This window comes from Triticum aestivum, chromosome 7D, assembly GCF_018294505.1.
Source record: "Triticum aestivum cultivar Chinese Spring chromosome 7D, IWGSC CS RefSeq v2.1, whole genome shotgun sequence".
Taxonomy (NCBI): Eukaryota; Viridiplantae; Streptophyta; class Magnoliopsida; order Poales; family Poaceae; genus Triticum; species Triticum aestivum.
The window spans coordinates 199944345-199964380 of NC_057814.1; positions in this window are offsets into that span (position 1 = coordinate 199944345).

Sequence of the window (20036 nt, forward strand, 5' to 3'; positions counted from 1 at the left end):
TCGGCCCCAAAAAATCGCCCAGTCACGCTCCAGGAGCCTAAAATTCGCCGGTTTGGACCGAAATTGGCACCGGCGAACACATGTCGAACCGAGCGCGTTGAGGGCGATCGGGGGCGTCGGGGAAAAGAAAAATGGCGCCAAAACAAATCGCGCCAGATCCCCCTCCTGTGGGCCCACCGAGTCAGCGGCTGTGCTTTGTCGTCCTCATCGCCTCGCCTCAGCTCTCGCGCGATTCAATGTTGTCGCCGATCAGCCTTTCCATTGATGAAGGACTGGTGGCGCAGTGATGACGAGCCACCGCCACGCATCCCCGCCCTTTCCCGCCACGCGTCTACACAACTCCCCCTCTCGCCGCTATAAAAGCCGACCTTCGTTGCCGCTCACCGCACACTCGCCATCTCTTCGCCTCAGCGCCGACCATCTCTTCTCCTCACATTTCTTGCCCAAAAAAGCCGACCTTCACCGCCGCTCGCCGCACAGTCGCCATGGCGTAGAGGTTTCCCGGCGACGGGGCGGCGACCAACGGCTTCGCTCGCCGATGGCCGCATGAGTGGGAAGCTCGCCTACTGCAGGAGACAAACTACCCGACGCCGCCCGACATGCACGTACCGGGTGCATGGCAGCTAAGCGCCGACGGCGTCCCCGTGCCTCCGCCGCCCTCCGACGCGGAACACCCCGCAGAGATCGCGGCGATTCGGGCCAACATGCCGGAGTACGCGCGCCAAGAACCACGGTACGCGACGGACAACCACGCGCTATGGACCTCGTACTTCCAGCGACGCCACGCCGAGCAGCTGGCGTTGATACATCTCCAACGTATCTATAATTTTTGATTGTTCCATACTGTTTTATTATCAATCTTGAATGTTTTATAATCATTTTATAGTCATTTTATATCATTTTTTGGTACTAACCTATTGACATAGTGCCAAGTGCCAGGTGCTGTTTTTTCCATGTTTTTACATCGCAGGAAATCAATATCACACGAAGTCCAAATGCCCCGAAATTTACGGAGAATTTTTATGGGCTAGAAGGAACACAACGGGCCCTGGTTGCACCTGGGGGGTGTCCCGAGGAGGGGACAACCCACCAGGGCGCACCAGGAGGCCCAGGCGCGGCCTGCTGGGTTGTGCCCACCTCGGGTGCCCCCCGGACCGCCTCTTTGCTCTATAAATACCCCAAAAATACCAGAACCCTAGGGAGTTAGCGAAATATTTATCCAGCCGCCGCAGAGTCCAGAACCACTAGATCCAATCTAGACACCATTTCGGATGGGGTTCACCACCTCCATTGGTGCCTCTCCGATGATGCGTGAGTAGTTCTTTGTAGACCTTCGGGTCCATAGTTAGTAGCTAGATGGCTTTCTCTCTCTCTCTCTCTCTCTCTCTCTGAATTCTCAATACAATGGTCTCTTGGAGATCCATATGATGTAACTCTTTTTGCAGTGTGTTTGTTGGGATCTGATGAACTTTGAGTTTATGATCAGTCATATATTTTTATATCCATGAAAGTTATTTGAGTTTCTTTGATCTCTTATATGCATGATATCTTATAGCCTCGTATTCCTTCTCTTATATGCATGAAGGATAGAAGAGCCTAAGCTTGGGGATGCCCCGGCATCCCAAGCTATTATCCAAAAATGAGCAACCAACTAAGCTTGGGGATGCCCCCGAGTGGCATCCCCTCTTTCTTCTAACGATCATCGGTATTTTACTCGAAGCTATATTTTTATTCGTCACATGATATGTGTTTTGCTTGGAGCGTCTTGTATGATATGAGTCTTTGTTGTTTTATTTTGTGTTTTAAGTCATCAATCCTTGCTGGACACACCTATTTGAGAGAGTCAAAATTATGTCATGACTTGTTAGAATTGCTCTCTATGCTTCACTTAAATTTTTATGAGCAATGGACTTGCTCTAGTGCTTCACTTATATATTTTTTAGCACGATGTGCTTTATTATTTTTGAAGAAATGCTCTCTTGCTTCACTTAGATTTATTTGAGAGTTAGTAAAATTTTGAAGGAATTCTCTCTCGCTTCACTTAAATTATTTTAAGAGAAAGAAAATTTGTTATGCTCATGATCTTCACTTATATTTGTTTGAGCTTATGGAAAGAAACACATGAAAATTAGTCCCAAAGTGATAGATATCCAAGAAGGATAAAGAAAGAAAGAAATGTCATGAAGATCATTGGACAAAATAAACTTGATTTTAGTAAGAGTTTGGAGATATGATGATGTGATATGTGAGTTATGTTGATGAGCAATTGTGCTCTATTAAGAATATTGGTGTTAAGGTTTGTGATTCCCTATGCATGCACGAAAGTCAATAATCATGCAATGAAAATTATATCCTGCTTGTGGTGCATTATTCGGTGTTAATTATGCTTAATGCTTGCTTATGAGATTATTCGTTTCTTGGTTGGTCGCTTCTCAATCTTTTTGCTAGCCTTCATTTTGCACTAAGTATGACCTCTACTTGTGCATCCAAAATCCCTTAAACCAGTTTTGCCACATGAGTCCACTATATCTACCTATATGCGGTATTCTTTTGCCGTTATAAGCAAATTTGCATGTGTCATCTCTAATTTTCAAAATAAACTTTGTAGGGGAACGTAGCAGAAATTCAAAATTTTCTACGCATCACCAAGATCAATCTATGGAGTAATCTAGCAACGAGGGGAAGGGGAGTGAATCTACATACCCTTGTAGATCGCGATGCGGAAGCATTGCAAGAACGCGGATGAGGGAGTCGTACTCGTAGCGATTCAGATCGCGGTTGATTCCGATCTAAGCACCGAAAGTACGGTGCCTCCGCGTTCAACACACGTGCAGCCCGGTGACGTCTCCCACGCCTTGATCCAGCAAGGAGAGAGGGAGAGGTTGGGGAAGACTCCATCCAGCAGCAACACGACGGCATGGTGGTGGTGGAGGAGCGTGGCAATCCCGCAGGGCTTCGCCAAGCACCGCGGGAGAGGAGGAGGAAGAAGAGGGGTAGGGCAGCACCAAAAAGAGACGTTCTCGTGTCTATGGCAGCCCAAAACCTCAATATATATAGGGGAGGGGGAGGGCTGCGCCCCCATCTAGGGTTTCCCCCCTCAAGGGGTGCGGCTAGCCCTAGATGGGGCTTGGGGGGCGGCCAAAGGGGGGAGGAGTGCCTCCCAAGTCAAGTGGAGGCCCTCCCCCTTAGGGTTTCCCCTCTCCCATGCGCATGGGCCTTGGGGGGGCTGGTGCCCCTGGCCCATTAAGGCTAGGGCGCCCCCTTACAGCCCATGCTACTGTATTGGACGTGGTGGAACATTTTCCGGACCTCCGGACCCCTCCGGAATCCTCCGGAATCTTCTGGAAGCTTCCCGGTACAATACCGAAAAAACCCGAACTTTTCCCGGAACCCGAACAACAACTTTCCATATATAAATCTTTACCTCCGGACCATTCCGGAACTCCTCGTGACGTCCGGGATCTCATCCGGGACTCCGAACAACATTCGGTAACCACGTACATGCTTTCCCTATAACCCTAGCGTCATCGAACCTTAAGTGTGTAGACCCTACGGGTTCGGGAACCATGCAGACATGACCGAGACGTTCTCCGGTCAATAACCAACAGCGGGATCTGGATACCCATGTTGGCTCCCACATGTTCCACGATGATCTCATCGGATGAACCACGATGTCGGGGATTCAATCAATCCCGTATTCAATTCCCTTTGTCTAACGGTATGTTACTTGCCCGAGATTCGATCGTCGGTATCCCTATACCTTGTTCAATCTCGTTACCGGCAAGTCTCTTTACTCGTTCCGTAACTCACATCATCCCGTGATCAACTCCTTGGTCACATTGTGCACATTATGATGATGTCCTACCGAGTGGGCCCAGAGATACCTCTCCGTTTACACGGAGTGACAAATCCCAGTCTCGATTCGTGCCAACCCAACAGACACTTTCGGAGATACCCGTAGTGCACCTTTATAGCCACCCAGTTACGTTGTGACGTTTGGCACACCCAAAGCATTCCTACGGTATCCGGGAGTTGCACAATCTCATGGTCTAAGGAAGTGATACTTGACATTAGAAAAGCTCTGAGCAAACGAACTACACGATCTTGTGCTAGGCTTAGGATTGGGTCTTGTCCATCACATCATTCTCCTAATGATGTGATCCCGTTATCAACGACATCCAATGTCCATGGTCAGGAAACCGTAACCATCTATTGATCAACGAGCTAGTCAACTAGAGGCTTACTAGGGACATGGTGTTGTCTATGTATCCACACATGTATCTGAGTTTCCTATCAATACAATTCTAGCATGGATAATAAACGATTATCATGAACAAGGAAATATAATAATAACCTATTTATTATTGCCTCTAGGGCATATTTCCAACAGTCTCCCACTTGCACTAGAGTCAATAATCTAGTTCACATCACCATGTGATTAACACTGACAGGTCACATCACCATGTGACCAACACCCAAGAGTTTACTAGAGTCAACAATCTAGTTCACATCTCTATGTGATTAACACTCAATGAGTTCTGGTTTGATCATGTTATGCTTGTGAGAGAGGTTATTAGTCAACGGGTCTGAACCTTTCAGATCCGTGTGTGCTTTACGAATATCTATGTCATCTTTGTGGATGCTACCACGCGCTATTTGGAGCCATTTCAAATAATTGCTCTACTATACGAATCCGGTTTACTACTCAGAGTCATCCGGATTAGTGTCAAAGTTCGCATCGACGTAACCCTTTACGACGAACTCCTTTCCACCTCCATAATCGAGAAAATTCCTTAATCCACTAGGTACTAAGGATAAGTTCGACCGCTGTCATGAGATCCTTTCCCGGATCACCATTGTACCCTCTTGACCAACTCATGGCAAGGCACACTACATGTGCGGTACACAGCATAGCATACTATAGAGCCTACGTCTAAAGCATAGGGGACGACCTTCGTCCTTTCTCTATCTTCTGCTGTGGTCAGGTCTTGAGTCTCACTCAATACTCACACCTTGTAACACAGCCAAGAACTCCTTCTTTGCTGATCTATTTTGAACTCTTTCAAAATCATGTCAAGGTGTGCTGTCTTTTGAAAGTATCATCAGGCGTCTTGATCTATCTCTATGGATCTTGATGCCCAATATGTAAGTAGCTTTATCCAGGTCTTCCTTTGAAAAACTCCTTTCAAACAACCCTTTATGCTTTCCAGAAATTTTACATCATTTCGGATCAACAATATGTCATTCACATATACTTATCAGAAATGTTGTAGCGCTCCCACTCACTTTATTGTAAATACAAGTTTCTAACAAACTTTGTATAAACCCAAAAACTTTGATCACCCCATCAAAGCGTATATTCTGACTCCGAGATGCTTGCTCTAATCCATGGAAGGATCGCTGGAGCTAGCATACCTTTTAGCATCCTTAGGATCGACAAAACCTTTCTGATTGTATCACATACAACCTTTCCTTACGAAAACTGGTAAGGAAACTTGTTTTGACATCCATCTGCCAGATTTCATAAATGTAGCTAATGCTAACATGATTCCGACGGACCTAAGCATCGCTACGGATGAGAAAAACTCATCGTAGTCAACTCCTTGAACTTGTGAAAATACTCTTTGCCACAAGTCGAGCTTCATAGACGGTAACATTACCGTCCACGTCCGTCTTCTTCTCAAAGATCCATTTATCTCGGATTTCATGGTTTCTAACCATTTGTCGGAATATGGGCCCACCATCGCTTCTCCATAGCTCGTAGGTTCAGTATTGTCCAACAACATGATATCTCAGACAGGATCACGTACCACTCTGAAGTAGTGCGCATCCTCGTCGTCCTACGAGGTTTGGTAGTGACTTGATCCGAAGTTTCATGATCACTATCATAAGCTTCCACTTCAATTGGTGTAGGTGCCACAGGAACAACTTCCTGTGCCCTGCTACACACTAGTTGAAGCGACGGTTCAATAACCTTATCAAGTCTCCACCATCCTCCCACTCAATTCTTTCGAGAGAAACTTTTCCTCAAGAAAGGACTCATTTCTAGAAGCAATTACTTTTGCTTCCAGATCTGAAATAGGAGGTATACCCAACTGTTTTTGGGTATTCTATGAAGATGCATTTATCCGCTTTGGGTTTGAGCTTATCAGCCTGAAACTTTTTCACATAAGCATCGCAGCCCCAAACTTTTAAGAAACGACAACTTAGGTTTCTATAAACGGTGTCGTCTCAACGGAATTGCGTGGTGCCCCTTTTAAAGTGAATGTGGTTGTCTCTAATGCCTAACCCATAAACGATAGTGGTAATTTGATAAGAAACATCATGGTGTGCACCATATCCAATAGGGTGCAGTTGTGATGTTCGGACACACCATCACACTATGGTGTTCCAGGCGGTATTAATTGTGAAACACTTTCCACAATGTCTCAATTGTGTGCCAAACTCGTATCTCAGATACTCATCTCTATGATCATATCACAGACATTTTATCCTCTTGTTACGACGATCTTCAACTTCACTCTGAAATTACTTGAACCTTTCAATAATTCAGACTAGTGTTTCATCAAGTAAATACACTCAGCATCTACTCAAATCATCTGTGAAGTAAGAACATAACGATATCCACTGCGTGCCTCAGCATTCATTGGACTGCATACATCAAAATGTATTACTTCCAATAAGTTGCTCTCTTGTTCCATCTTACTGAAAACGAGGACTTTCAGTCATCTTGCCCATGTGGTATGATTTGCATGTCTCAAGTGATTCATAATCAAGTGAGTCTAAACGATCCATCTGTATGGAGTTTCTTCATGCATATATACCAATAGACATGGTTCGCATGTCTCAATCTTTTCAAAAATGAGTGAGTCCAAAGATCCATCCACATGGAGCTTCTTCATGCGTTCTATACCAATATGACTCAAGTGGCAGTGCCACAAGTATGTGGTACTATCATTACTATCTTATATCTTTTTGGCATGAACATGTGTATCACTACGATCGAGATTCATTTTAGGTGCAAGACCATTGAAGGTATTATTCAAATAAACAGAGTAACCATTATTCTCCTTAAATGAATAACCGTTTTGCGATAAACATAATCCAATCATGTTCAACGCAAACACCAAATCTCGATAGTAGAGGGAGCATGCGATGCTTGATCACATCAACCTTGGAAACACTTCCAACGCATATCGTCATCTCACCTTTAGCTAGTCTCCGTTTATTCCGCAGCTTTTATTTCGAGTTACTAACACTTAGCAACCGAACCGGTATCTAATACCCTGGTGCTGCTAGGAGTACTAGTAAAGTACACATTCATACAATGTATATCCAATATACTTCTGTCGACCTTGCCTGCCTTCTCATCTACCAAGTATCTAGGGTAGTACTGCTTCAGTGACCGTTCCCTCATTACAGAAGCACTTAGTCTCGGGTTTGGGTTCAACCTTGGGATTCTTCACTAGAGCAGCAAACGACTTGCTGTTTCATGAAGTATCCCTTTTGCCCTTGCCCTTCTTAAACTAGTGGTTTTACTAACCATCAACAATTGATGCTCCTTCTTGATTTCTACTCTCGCGGTGTCAAACATCGCGAATAGCTCAAGGATCATCATAACTATCCTTGATATGTTATAGTTCATCACGAAGCTCTACTAGCTTGGTGGCAGTGACTATGGAGAACTATCACTATCTCATCTGGGAGATTAACTCCCACTCGATTCAAGCGATTGTGGCACTCAGACAATCTGAGCACATGCTCAACGATTGAGCTTTTCTCCCTTAGTTTGCAGGCTTAAGAAACTTGTCAGAGGTCTCATACCTCTTGACGTGGGCACTAGTCTGAAATCCCAATTTCAGTCTTCGGAACATCTCACATGTTCTGCGACGTTTCAAAAACGTCTTGGGTGCCACAATTCTAAACCGCACTGAACTATCACGTAGTTATCAAAACGTGTATGTCAGATGTTTCGTAACATCTACAGACGACGCTGAGGTTCAGCACACCGAGCGGTGCATTAAGGACATAAGCCTTCTGTGTAGTAATGAGGACAATCCTCAGTTTACGGACCCAGTCCGCATAATTGCTACTACCAACTTTCAACTAAATTTTCTCTAGGAACATATCTTAACCAGTAGAACTAAAGCGCAAGCTATGACATAATTTGCAAATACCTATTTGACTATGTTCATGATAATGAAGTTCATCTGATTATGAACTCCCACTCAGATAGACATCCCTCTAGTCATCTAAGTGAAACATGATCCGAGTTCAACTAGGCCGTGTCCGATCATCACGTGAGACGGACTAGTCAAGATCGGTGAACATCTCCATGTTGATCGTATCTTCTATACGACTCATGCTCGACCTTTCGGTCCTCCGTGTTCCGAGGCCATGTCTGTACATGCTAGGCTCGTCAAGTCAACCTAAGTGTATTGCGTGTGTGCCGAGGCCATGTCTGTACATGCTAGGCTCGTCAACACCCGTTGTATTCGAACGTAAGAATCTATCACACCCGATCATCACGTGGTGCTTCGAAACGACGAACCTTCGCAACGGTGCACAGTTAGGGTGAACACTTTCTTGAAATTATTATAAGGGATCATCCTACTTGCTACCGTCGTTCTAAGCAAATAAGATGCAAAAACATGATAAACATCACATGCAATCAAATAGTGACATGATATGGCCAATATCATTATGCTCCTTTGATCTCCATCTTCGGGGCACCATGATCATCTTTGTCACCGGCATGACACCATGATCTCCATCATCATGATCTCCATCATTGTGTCTTCATGAAGTCGTCACGCCAACGATTACTTCTACTTCTATGGCTAACGCGCTTAGCAATAAAGTAAAGTAATTTACATGGCGTTATTCAATGACACGCAGGTCATACAAAAAATAAAGACAACTCCTATGGCTCCTGCCGGTTGTCATACTCATCGACATGCAAGTCGTGATTCCTATTACAAGAATATGATCAATCTCATACATCACATATATCATTCATCACATCTTCTGGCCATATCACATCACATAGCACTTGCTGCAAAAACAAGTTAGACGTCCTCTAATTGTTGTTGCAAGTTTTTACGTGGTTTGTAGGTTTCTAGCAAGAACGTTTCTTACCTACGTATGACCACAACGTGATTTGCCAATTTCTATTTACCCTTCATAAGGACCCTTTTCATCGAATCCGTTCCGACTAAAGTAGGAGAGACAGACACCCGCTAGCCACCTTATGCATCTAGTGCATGTCAGTCGGTGGAACCAGTCTCACGTAAGTGTACGTGTAAGGTCGGTCCGGGCCGCTTCATCCCACAATGCCGCCGAAACAAGATAAGACTAGTAGCGGCAAGAAGAATTGACAACATCGACGCCCACAACTACTTTGTGTTCTACTCGTGCATAGAAACTACGCATAGACCTAGCTCATGATGCCACTGTTGGGGAACGTAGCAGAAATTCAAAATTTTCTACGCATCACCAAGATCAATCTATGGAGTAATCTAGCAACGAGGGGAAGGGGAGTGAATCTACATACCCTTGTAGATCGCGATGCGGAAGCGTTGCAAGAACGCGGATGAGGGAGTCGTACTCGTAGCGATTCAGATCGCGGTTGATTCCGATCTAAGCACCGAAAGAACGGTGCCTCCGCGTTCAACACACGTGCAGCCCGGTGACGTCTCCCACGCCTTGATCCAGCAAGGAGAGAGGGAGAGGTTGGGGAAGACTCCATCCAGCAGCAACACGACGGCATGGTGGTGGTGGAGGAGCGTGGCAATCCCGCAGGGCTTCGCCAAGCACCGCGGGAGAGGAGGAGGAGGAAGAGGGGTAGGGCTGCACCAAAAGGAGACGTTCTCGTGTCTATGGCAGCCCAAAACCTCAATATATATAGGGGAGGGGGAGGGCTGCGCCCCCATCTAGGGTTTCCCCCCTCAAGGGGTGCGGCTAGCCCTAGATGGGGCTTGGGGGGCGGCCAAAGGGGGGAGGAGTGCCTCCCAAGTCAAGTGGAGGCCCTCCCCCTTAGGGTTTCCCCTCTCCCATGCGCATGGGCCTTGGGGGGGCTGGTGCCCCTGGCCCATTAAGGCTAGGGCGCCCCCTTACAGCCCATGCTACTGTATTGGACGTGGTGGAACATTTTCCGGACCTCCGGACCCCTCCGGAATCCTCCGGAATCTTCTGGAAGCTTCCCGGTACAATACCGAAAAAACCCGAACTTTTCCCGGAACCCGAACAACAACTTTCCATATATAAATCTTTACCTCCGGACCATTCCGGAACTCCTCGTGACGTCCGGGATCTCATCCGGGACTCCGAACAACATTCGGTAACCACGTACATGCTTTCCCTATAACCCTAGCGTCATCGAACCTTAAGTGTGTAGACCCTACGGGTTCGGGAACCATGCAGACATGACCGAGACGTTCTCCGGTCAATAACCAACAGCGGGATCTGGATACCCATGTTGGCTCCCACATGTTCCACGATGATCTCATCGGATGAACCACGATGTCGGGGATTCAATCAATCCCGTATTCAATTCCCTTTGTCTAACGGTATGTTACTTGCCCGAGATTCGATCGTCGGTATCCCTATACCTTGTTCAATCTCGTTACCGGCAAGTCTCTTTACTCGTTCCGTAACTCACATCATCCCGTGATCAACTCCTTGGTCACATTGTGCACATTATGATGATGTCCTACCGAGTGGGCCCAGAGATACCTCTCCGTTTACACGGAGTGACAAATCCCAGTCTCGATTCGTGCCAACCCAACAGACACTTTCGGAGATACCCGTAGTGCACCTTTATAGCCACCCAGTTACGTTGTGACGTTTGGCACACCCAAAGCATTCCTACGGTATCCGGGAGTTGCACAATCTCATGGTCTAAGGAAGTGATACTTGACATTAGAAAAGCTCTGAGCAAACGAACTACACGATCTTGTGCTAGGCTTAGGATTGGGTCTTGTCCATCACATCATTCTCCTAATGATGTGATCCCGTTATCAACGACATCCAATGTCCATGGTCAGGAAACCGTAACCATCTATTGATCAACGAGCTAGTCAACTAGAGGCTTACTAGGGACATGGTGTTGTCTATGTATCCACACATGTATCTGAGTTTCCTATCAATACAATTCTAGCATGGATAATAAACGATTATCATGAACAAGGAAATATAATAATAACCTATTTATTATTGCCTCTAGGGCATATTTCCAACAAACTTCTCTTTTGTGTGTTTGTTTCGCTCGCGTAACGGTAACGGGTGGCTAATATTTTCCATGCTGGATGTGTTATTCTCAAGATGAGTGTTTATTTACTTGTGATTGCACGAGAATAAGGCAAAGGTTTTAGGGATGCCCAGTCCCAAAATGCAAAAATGAATTTACTTTATGTTGTCAAATACTAAATTCCTTGGAAAGTGTTGGTATGGAGGGCAACCGTGGATACGGCTAGCCATGGAAAGTGAAAGAATGGTGGAAAAAGGAGTAAACTTTATTTTCTGTTTGGGAACCGCATATGGTATATCTAGCATGGAAAGTGTTCGTAACTCTGAGTCGTTTTCGTTGGTGGGATGGATACACCTCTCAAAATGCTTTTTATCTCTAAGTTTTTCGCTTTGAGCTCTGGCACCTCTACAAATGCCTACTTCCCTCTGCGAAGGGCCTTTCTTTTACTTTATGCAATTTTTTTTTTAAATTTGAGTCTCCATCTTCTCTTATAAAAAGCACCAACTAGGAGGCAATATGATCGTACTTAAGTATTGGGTGTAGCTAATACTCGAGTGTGTTTCATGAATGGATCAATGTTTGAGCATGATGAGCTAGGGATAGCTTATTTTAGCGTTGATATCTAAATTATCATGTCAAAACCAGACTATTGCTTTGAATCACATAAAAGTCCAAATGTCCCTGCTATAAAGAAAAGAATATGATATGACATGATGAACATCACTCCACATCAAAAATTCTGTTTTTATCACTTACCTACTCGAGGACGAGTAGGAGTTAAGCTTGGGGATGCTGATACGTCTCCAACGTATCTATAATTTTTTATTATTCCATGTTGTTTTATTATCAATCCTGGATGTTTTATAATCATTTTATAGTCAATTTATTTTTTGGTACTAACCTATTGACATAGTGCCAAGTGCCAGTTGCTGTTTTTTCCATGTTTTTTACATCACAGGAAATCAATATCAGACGAAGTCCAAATGCCACGAAACTTTACAAAGAATTTTTATGGGCCAGCCCTGGTTGCACCCGGGGGGTGTCCCGAGGAGGGGACAACCCACTGCTACCTCTTGAGCATGCGTTGGTTTTCCCTTGAAGAGGAAAGGGTGATGCAGCAAAGTAGCATAAGTATTTCCCTCAGTTTTTGAGAACCAAGGTATCAATCCAGTAGGAGACTACACACAAGTCCCTCGTACCTGCACAAACAATCAAGAACCTTGCAACCAATGCGATAAAGGGGTACTCAATCCCTTCACGGCCACTTGCAAAAGTGAGATCTGATAAAGATAATAACATAAATATTTTTGGTATTTTTTTTGTATAGATTGAAAAGTAAAGATTGCAAAATAAACGACGGCAGAAATAGCAAATATATAGGAAAATAATATGATGGAAGATAGACCCGGGGGCCATAGGTTTCACTAGTGTCTTCTCTCAAGATAGCATAATTTACGATGGGTGAACAAATTACTGTCGAGCAATTGATAGAAAAGCGCATAGTTATGAGAATATCTAGGCATGATCATGTATATAGGCATCATGTCTGTGACAAGTAGACCGAAACGATTCTGCATCTACTACTATTACTCCACACATCGACCGCTATCCAGCATGCATCTAGAGTATTAAGTTCATAAGAACCGAGTAACGAATTAGGCAAGATGACATGATGTAGAGGGATAAACTCAAGCAATATGATATAAACCCCATATTTTTATCCTCGATGGCAACAATACAATACGTGCCTTGCTGCCCCTGCTGTCACTGGGAAAGGACACCACAAGATTGAACCCAAAGCTAAGCACTTCTCCCATTGCAAGGAAGATCAATCTAGTAGGCCAAACCAAACTGATAATTCGAAGAGACTTGCAAAGATATTTAAATCATGCATAAAAGAATTCAAAGAAGAATCAAATATTGTTCATACATAATCTTGATCATAAAACCACAATTCATCGGATCTCGACAAACACACCGCAAAAAGAATTACATAAAATAGATCTCCAAGAAGATCGAGGAGAACTTTGTATTGAGATCCAAAGAGAGAGAAGAAGCCATCTAGCTAATAACTATGGACCCGAAGGTCTGTGGTAAACTACTCACACATCATCGGAGAGGCTATGGTGTTGATGTAGAAGCCCTCCGTGATCCATTCCCCCTCTGGCGGAGCGCCCGAAAAGGCCCCAAGATGGGATCTCACGGGTAGAGAAGGTTGCGGCGGTGGAAATAGGGGTTCGTCGTGCTCTCGGATGTTTTCAGGGTATATGAGTATATGTAGGCGAAAGAAGTAGGTCGGTGGAGCCATGAGGGGCCCACGAGGGTGGGGGCGCGCCCTCCTACCTCGTGGCCGCCTCATTGCTTCCTTGACGTCCACTCCAAGTCTCCTGGATTGCGTTTTCTCCAAAAACGATCCTCGCGAAGGTTTCGTTCCGTTTGGATTCCGTTTGATATTCCTTTTCTGCGAAACACTGAAATAGGCAAAAAAACATCAATTTGCACCGGGCCTTCGGTTAATAGGTTAGTCCAAAAAATAATATAAAAGTGCATAATAAAGCCCATTAAACATCCAAAACAGATAATATAATAGCATGGAACAATCAAAAATTATAGATACGTTGGAGACGTATCAAGCATCCCCAAGCTTAATTCCTGCTCGTCCTCGAGTAGGTAAATGATAAAAACAGAATTTTTGATGTGGAATGCTACCTAACATAATTTTCAAAGTAATTCTCTTTATTGTGGCATGAATGTTCAGATCCGAAAGACTCAAGATAAAAGTGTAATATTGACATAAAAATAATAATACTTCAAGCATACTAACTAAGCAATTATGTCTTCTCAAAGTAACATGGCCAAAGAAAGCTTATCCCTACAAAATCATATAGTTTGGCTATGCTTCATTTTCGTCACACAAAAATGCTCTCATCATGCACAACCCCGATGACAAGCCAAGCAATTGTTTCATACTTTAGTAATCTCAAACTTTTTTCAACTTTCACGCAATACATGAGCGTGAGCCATGGACATAGCACTATGGGTGGAATAGAATATAATGATGGGGGTTGTGTGGAGAAGACAAAAAAGGAGAAAGTCTCACATTGACGCGGCTAATCAACGGGCTAGGGAGATGCCCATCAATTGATGTCAATGCAAGGAGTAGGGATTGCCATGCAACGGATGCACTAGAGCTATAAATGTATGAAAGCTCAACAAAAGAAACTAAGTGGGTGTGCATCCAACTTGCTTGCTCACGAAGACCTAGAACATTTGAGGAAGCCCATCGTTGGAATATACAAGCCAAGTTCTATAATGAAAAATTCCCACTAGTATATGAAAGTGACAAAATAAGAGACTCTATATCATAAAGATCATGGCGCTACTTTGAAGCACAAGTGTGAAAAAAAGGATAGTAGCATTGTCCCCTTTTTTTGGCCTTTCTTTTTTATTTGACCTTTCTCTTTTTTTCTTTTTTTAATTTGGGACAATGCTCTATTAATGATGATCATCACACTTCTATTTATTTACAACTCAATGATTACAACTCGATACTAGAACAAAATATGACTCTATATGAATGCCTCCGGCGGTGTACCGGGATGGGCAATGAATCAAGAGTGACATGTATGATAAATTATGCATGGCGGCTTTGCCACAAATACGATGTCAACTACATGATCATGCAAAGCAATATGACAATGATGAAGCGTGTCATAATAAATGAAACGGTGGAAAGTTGCATGGCAATATATCTCGGAATGGTTATGGAAATGCCATAATAGGTAGGTATGGTGGCTGTTTTGAGGAAGATATAAGGAGGTTTATGTGTGATAGAGCATATCATATCACGGGGGGTGGATGCACCGGCGAAGTTTGCACCAACTCTCATGGTGAGAAAGGGCAACGCACGGTACCGAAGAGGCTAGCAATGATGGAAAGGTGAGAGTGCGTATAATCCATGGACTCAACATTAGTCATAAAGAACTCACATACTTATTGCAAAAATTTACAAGTCATCAAAAACCAAGCATTACGCGCATGCTCCTAGGGGGATAGATTGGTAGGAAAAGACCATCGCTCATCCCCGACCGCCACTCATAAGGATGACAATCAAAGAACACCTCATGTTTCAAATTTGTCATACAACGGTTACCATACGTGCATGCTACGGGACTTGCAAACTTCAACACAAGTATTTCTCAAATTCACAACTACTCAACTAGCACGACTCTAATATTACCATCTTCATATCTCAAAACAATCATCAAGTATCAAACTTCTCGTAGTATTCGATGCACTTTATATGAAAGTTTTTATTATACCCATCTTGGATGCCTATCATATTAGGACTAATTTTATAGCCAAAGCAAACTACCATGCTGTTCTAAAGGACTCTCAAAATAATATAAGTGAAGCATGAGAGATCAATAATTTCTATAAAATAAAACCACCACCGTGCTCTAAAAGATATAAGTGAAGCACTAGAACAAAACTATCTAGCTCAAAAGATATACGTGAAGCACGTAGAGTGTTCTAATAAATTCCGATTTATGTGTGTCTCTCCCAAAAGGTGTGTACAACAAGGATGATTGTGGTAAAATAACAAGCAAAGACTCAAATCATATAAGACACTCCAAGCAAAACAGATATCTTGTGGTGAATAAAAATATAGCCTCAAGTAAAGTTACCGATGGACGAAGACGAAAGAGGGGATGCCTTCCGGGCATCCCCAAGCTTAGGCTTTTGGTTGTCCTTGAATTTTACCTTGGGGTGCGTTGGGAATCCCCAAGCTTAGGCTCTTGCCACTCCTTATTCCAAAATACATCAAATCTTTACCCAAAACTTGAAAACTTCACAACACAAAACTCAACAGAAAATCTCATGAGCTCCGTTAGTATAAGAAAACAAATCACCACTTTAAGGTAATGTAATGAACTCATTCTTTATTTATACATTCCAACTTCTCTATGGTTCATACCCCCCGATACTAGCCATAGATTCATTAAAATAAGCAAACAACACACGAAAAACAGAATCTGTCAAAAACAGAACAGTCTGTAGCAATCTGTATCAAACGTATACTTATGTAACTCCAAAAATTCTGAAATAAATTGGTGGACGTGAGGAATTTATCTATTAATCATCTTCAAAAATAATCAACCTAAAAGAACTCTCCAGTAAAAAAATGGTAGCTAATCTCGTGAGCGCTAATGTTTCTGTTTCTTACAGCAAGATCACAAAGACTTCACCCACGTCTTCCCAAAGGTTCTACTTGGCACAAACACTAATTAAAACATAAAACCACATCTAAACAGAGGCTAGATGAATTATTTATTACTAAACAGAAACAAAAAGCAAGGAACAAAAATAAAATTGGGTTGCCTCCCAACAAGCGCTATCGTTTAACGCCCCTAGCTAGGCATTGATAAGTTTAATGATGCTCACATCAAAGACAAGAATTAAAGCACAAAGAGAGCATCATAGAACATGTGATAAACACATCTAAGTATAACATACTTCCTATGCATAGTAATTTTATAAGCAAACAAACTATCATAGCAAGCAAAAATTAGCATATGCAAGGAAGAAGAAAGAGACGATAGCAATCTCAACATGACGAGAGGTAATTTAGTAAGATAAAAATTTCTACAATCATATTTTCCTCTCTCATAATAATTACATGTAGGATAATAGGCAAATTCAACAAAATAGCTATCACATAACATATTCTCCACATGATCCACATGCATGTGAAGTTGACACTCTTCCAAAATAGTGGGATTATCATTAACTAAAGTCATGACCTCTCCAAACCCACTTTTATCAAAAATACCATAAGATTGAACATTCTCCAAATATGTGGGATCTAAAGTTGACACTCTTCCAAACCCACTTTCAATATTATTGCAAACACTATTTTCAATCTCATATTCATAATGGGGCTTAAATAAATTTTCAAGATCATAAGAGGAATCACCCCAATCATGATCATTGCAACAAGTAGTAGACATAGCAAAACTAGCATCCCCAAGCTTAGGGTTTTGCATATTATTAGCACAACTGAAATCAAGAGAATTTATAATAAGATTATTGCAATCATGCTTTTCATCGAAGGAACTATCAAGTATGGGTGCAATAGCAACGATCTCATGTTTAACATAAGGAACTATAGCAAATTCGTCTTCATAAATATTGGCATCATGGCCACAAGAATAGCAAGCACCATGTTCATCAAGGGATATTTCAATCAAATCATCAGAATCATAATTATCTGTAGATTCATGCATATCATTATTTTCTTCCAAAGAAATGGTCATTCTCTCAATAAATTCCTTAACATAGGCATTATGAGCATATTTTTCATAGCAATATTTAAGTATGTCGGAATTTTCAGATTTGTAGAGAGTAATATCATACTTTTCAATCAAAGAAGCAACTTCATGAGCACCCTTAAAAACGACAAATTCTTCAATTTGTTCGATATCATAGTAACTATAAACACCCTTTCCATAAGAAGATAAGATCTCATTATCATTAAACTCACATAGGTAGGGAAGGTGTTTTTTAGGGTTCTTAGAGCAACAAGTAAAGTCATAAATTTCACAAAGATTCCAAGCATAACATAGCAAACTATTTATTTGATACCATAAGAGCTTCCCCTTTTCAGACAAACGATGACGCACAAAATGAGCATGCTCATCTAAAGATTTTTCCTCAACTAAACTAGTTGGGGTTTCAGCACGAGCACAAATAGATCGAAGATGATCCAAGTAGAACACTTTAAGTGGATCCATATCAATAGATTTTTAGCAAGCAAGGATGCAAGCAAATAGAAGGCACATGGAAACACAAACAAAAAGACATACAGGAAGAAGGCGAAGAAAAGGCAAAGGTGAAGTGGGGGAGAGGAAAACGAGAGGCAAATGGCAAATAATGTAATGCGAGGGAGAAGAGTTTGTGATGGGTACTTGGTATGTCTTGACTCGGCGTAGATCTCCCCGGAAATGGCACCAGAAATCCTTCTTGCTACCTCTTGAGCATGCGTAGGTTTTCCCTTGAAGAGGAAAGGGTGATGCAGCAAAGTAGCGTAAGTATTTCCCTTAGTTTTTGAGAACCAAGGTATCAATCCAGTAGGAGACTACACACAAGTCCCTCGTACCTGCACAAACAATCAAGAACCTTGCAACCAACACGATAAAGGGGTTGCCAATCCCTTCACGGCCACTTGCAAAAGTGAGATCTGATAAAGATAATAAGATAAATATTTTTGGTATTTTTGTTGTATAGATTGAAAAGTAAAGATTGCAAAATAAACGGCGGCAGAAGTAGCAAATAGATAGGAAAATAATATGATGGAAGATAGACCCGGGGGCCATAGGTTTCACTAGTGGCTTTTCTCAAGATAGCATAATTTACGGTGGGTGAACAAATTACTGTCGAGCAATTGATGGAAAGCGCATAGTTATGAGAATATCTAGGCATGATCATGTATATAGGAATCACGTCCGTGACAAGTAGACCGAAACGATTCTGCATCTACTACTATTACTCCACACATTGACCGCTATCCAGCATGCATCTAGAGTATTAAGTTAATAAGAACAGAGTAACGCATTAGGCAAGATGACATGATGTAGAGGGATAAACTCAAGCAATATGATATAAACCCCATATTTTTATCCTCGATGGCAACAATACAACATGTGCCTTGCTGCCCCTGTTGTCACTGGGAAAGGACACCGCAAGATTGAACCCAAAGCTAAGCACTTCTCCATTGCAAGAAAGATCAATCTAGTAGGCCAAACCAAACTGATAATTCGAAGAGACTTGCAAAGATATTTAAATCATGCATAAAAGAATTCAAAGAAGAATCAAATATTGTTCATAGATAATCTTGATCATAAACCCACAATTCATCGGATCTCGACAAACACACCGCAAAAGGAATTACATCAAATAGATCTCCAAGAAGATCGAGGAGAACTTTGTATTGAGATCCAAAGAGAGAGAAGAAGCCATCTAGCTAATAACTATGGACCCGAAGGTCTGTGGTAAACTACTCACACATCATCAGAGAGGCTATGGCGTTGATGTAGAAGCTCTTCGTGGTCGATTCCCCCTCCGGCAGAGCGCCGGAAAAGGCCCCAGGATGGGATCTCACGGGTAGAGAAGGTTGCGGTGGTGGAAATAGGGTTTTGTCGTGCTCTCGGATGTTTTCAGGGTATATGAGTATATATAGGCGAAAGAAGTAGGTCGGTGGAGCCACGAGGGGCCCACGAGGGTGGGGGCGCGCCCTCCTACCTCGTGGCCGCCTCGTTGCTTCCTTGACGTCCACTCCAAGTCTCCTGGATTGTGCTTGTTCCAAAAACGATCCTCGCGAATGTTTCATTCCATTTGGATTCCGTTTGATATTCCTTTTCTGCGAAACACTGAAATAGGCAAAAAACAGCAATTTGCACCGGGCCCTCGGTTAATAGGTTAGTCCCAAAAATAATATAAAAGTGCATAATAAAGCCCATTAAACGTCCAAAACAGATAATATAATAGCATGGAACAATCAAAAATTATAGATACGTTGGAGACGTATCGCCCACCAGGGCGCGCCAGGAGGCCCAGGCGCACCCTGGTGGGTTGTGCCCACCTCGGGTGCCCCCCGGACCGCCTCTTTGCTCTATATATACCCCCAAAATACCAAAACCCTAGGGGAGTCGACGAAATATTCATCCAGCCGCCGCAGAGTCTAGAACCACCAGATCCAATCTAGACACCATCTCGGATGGGGTTCACC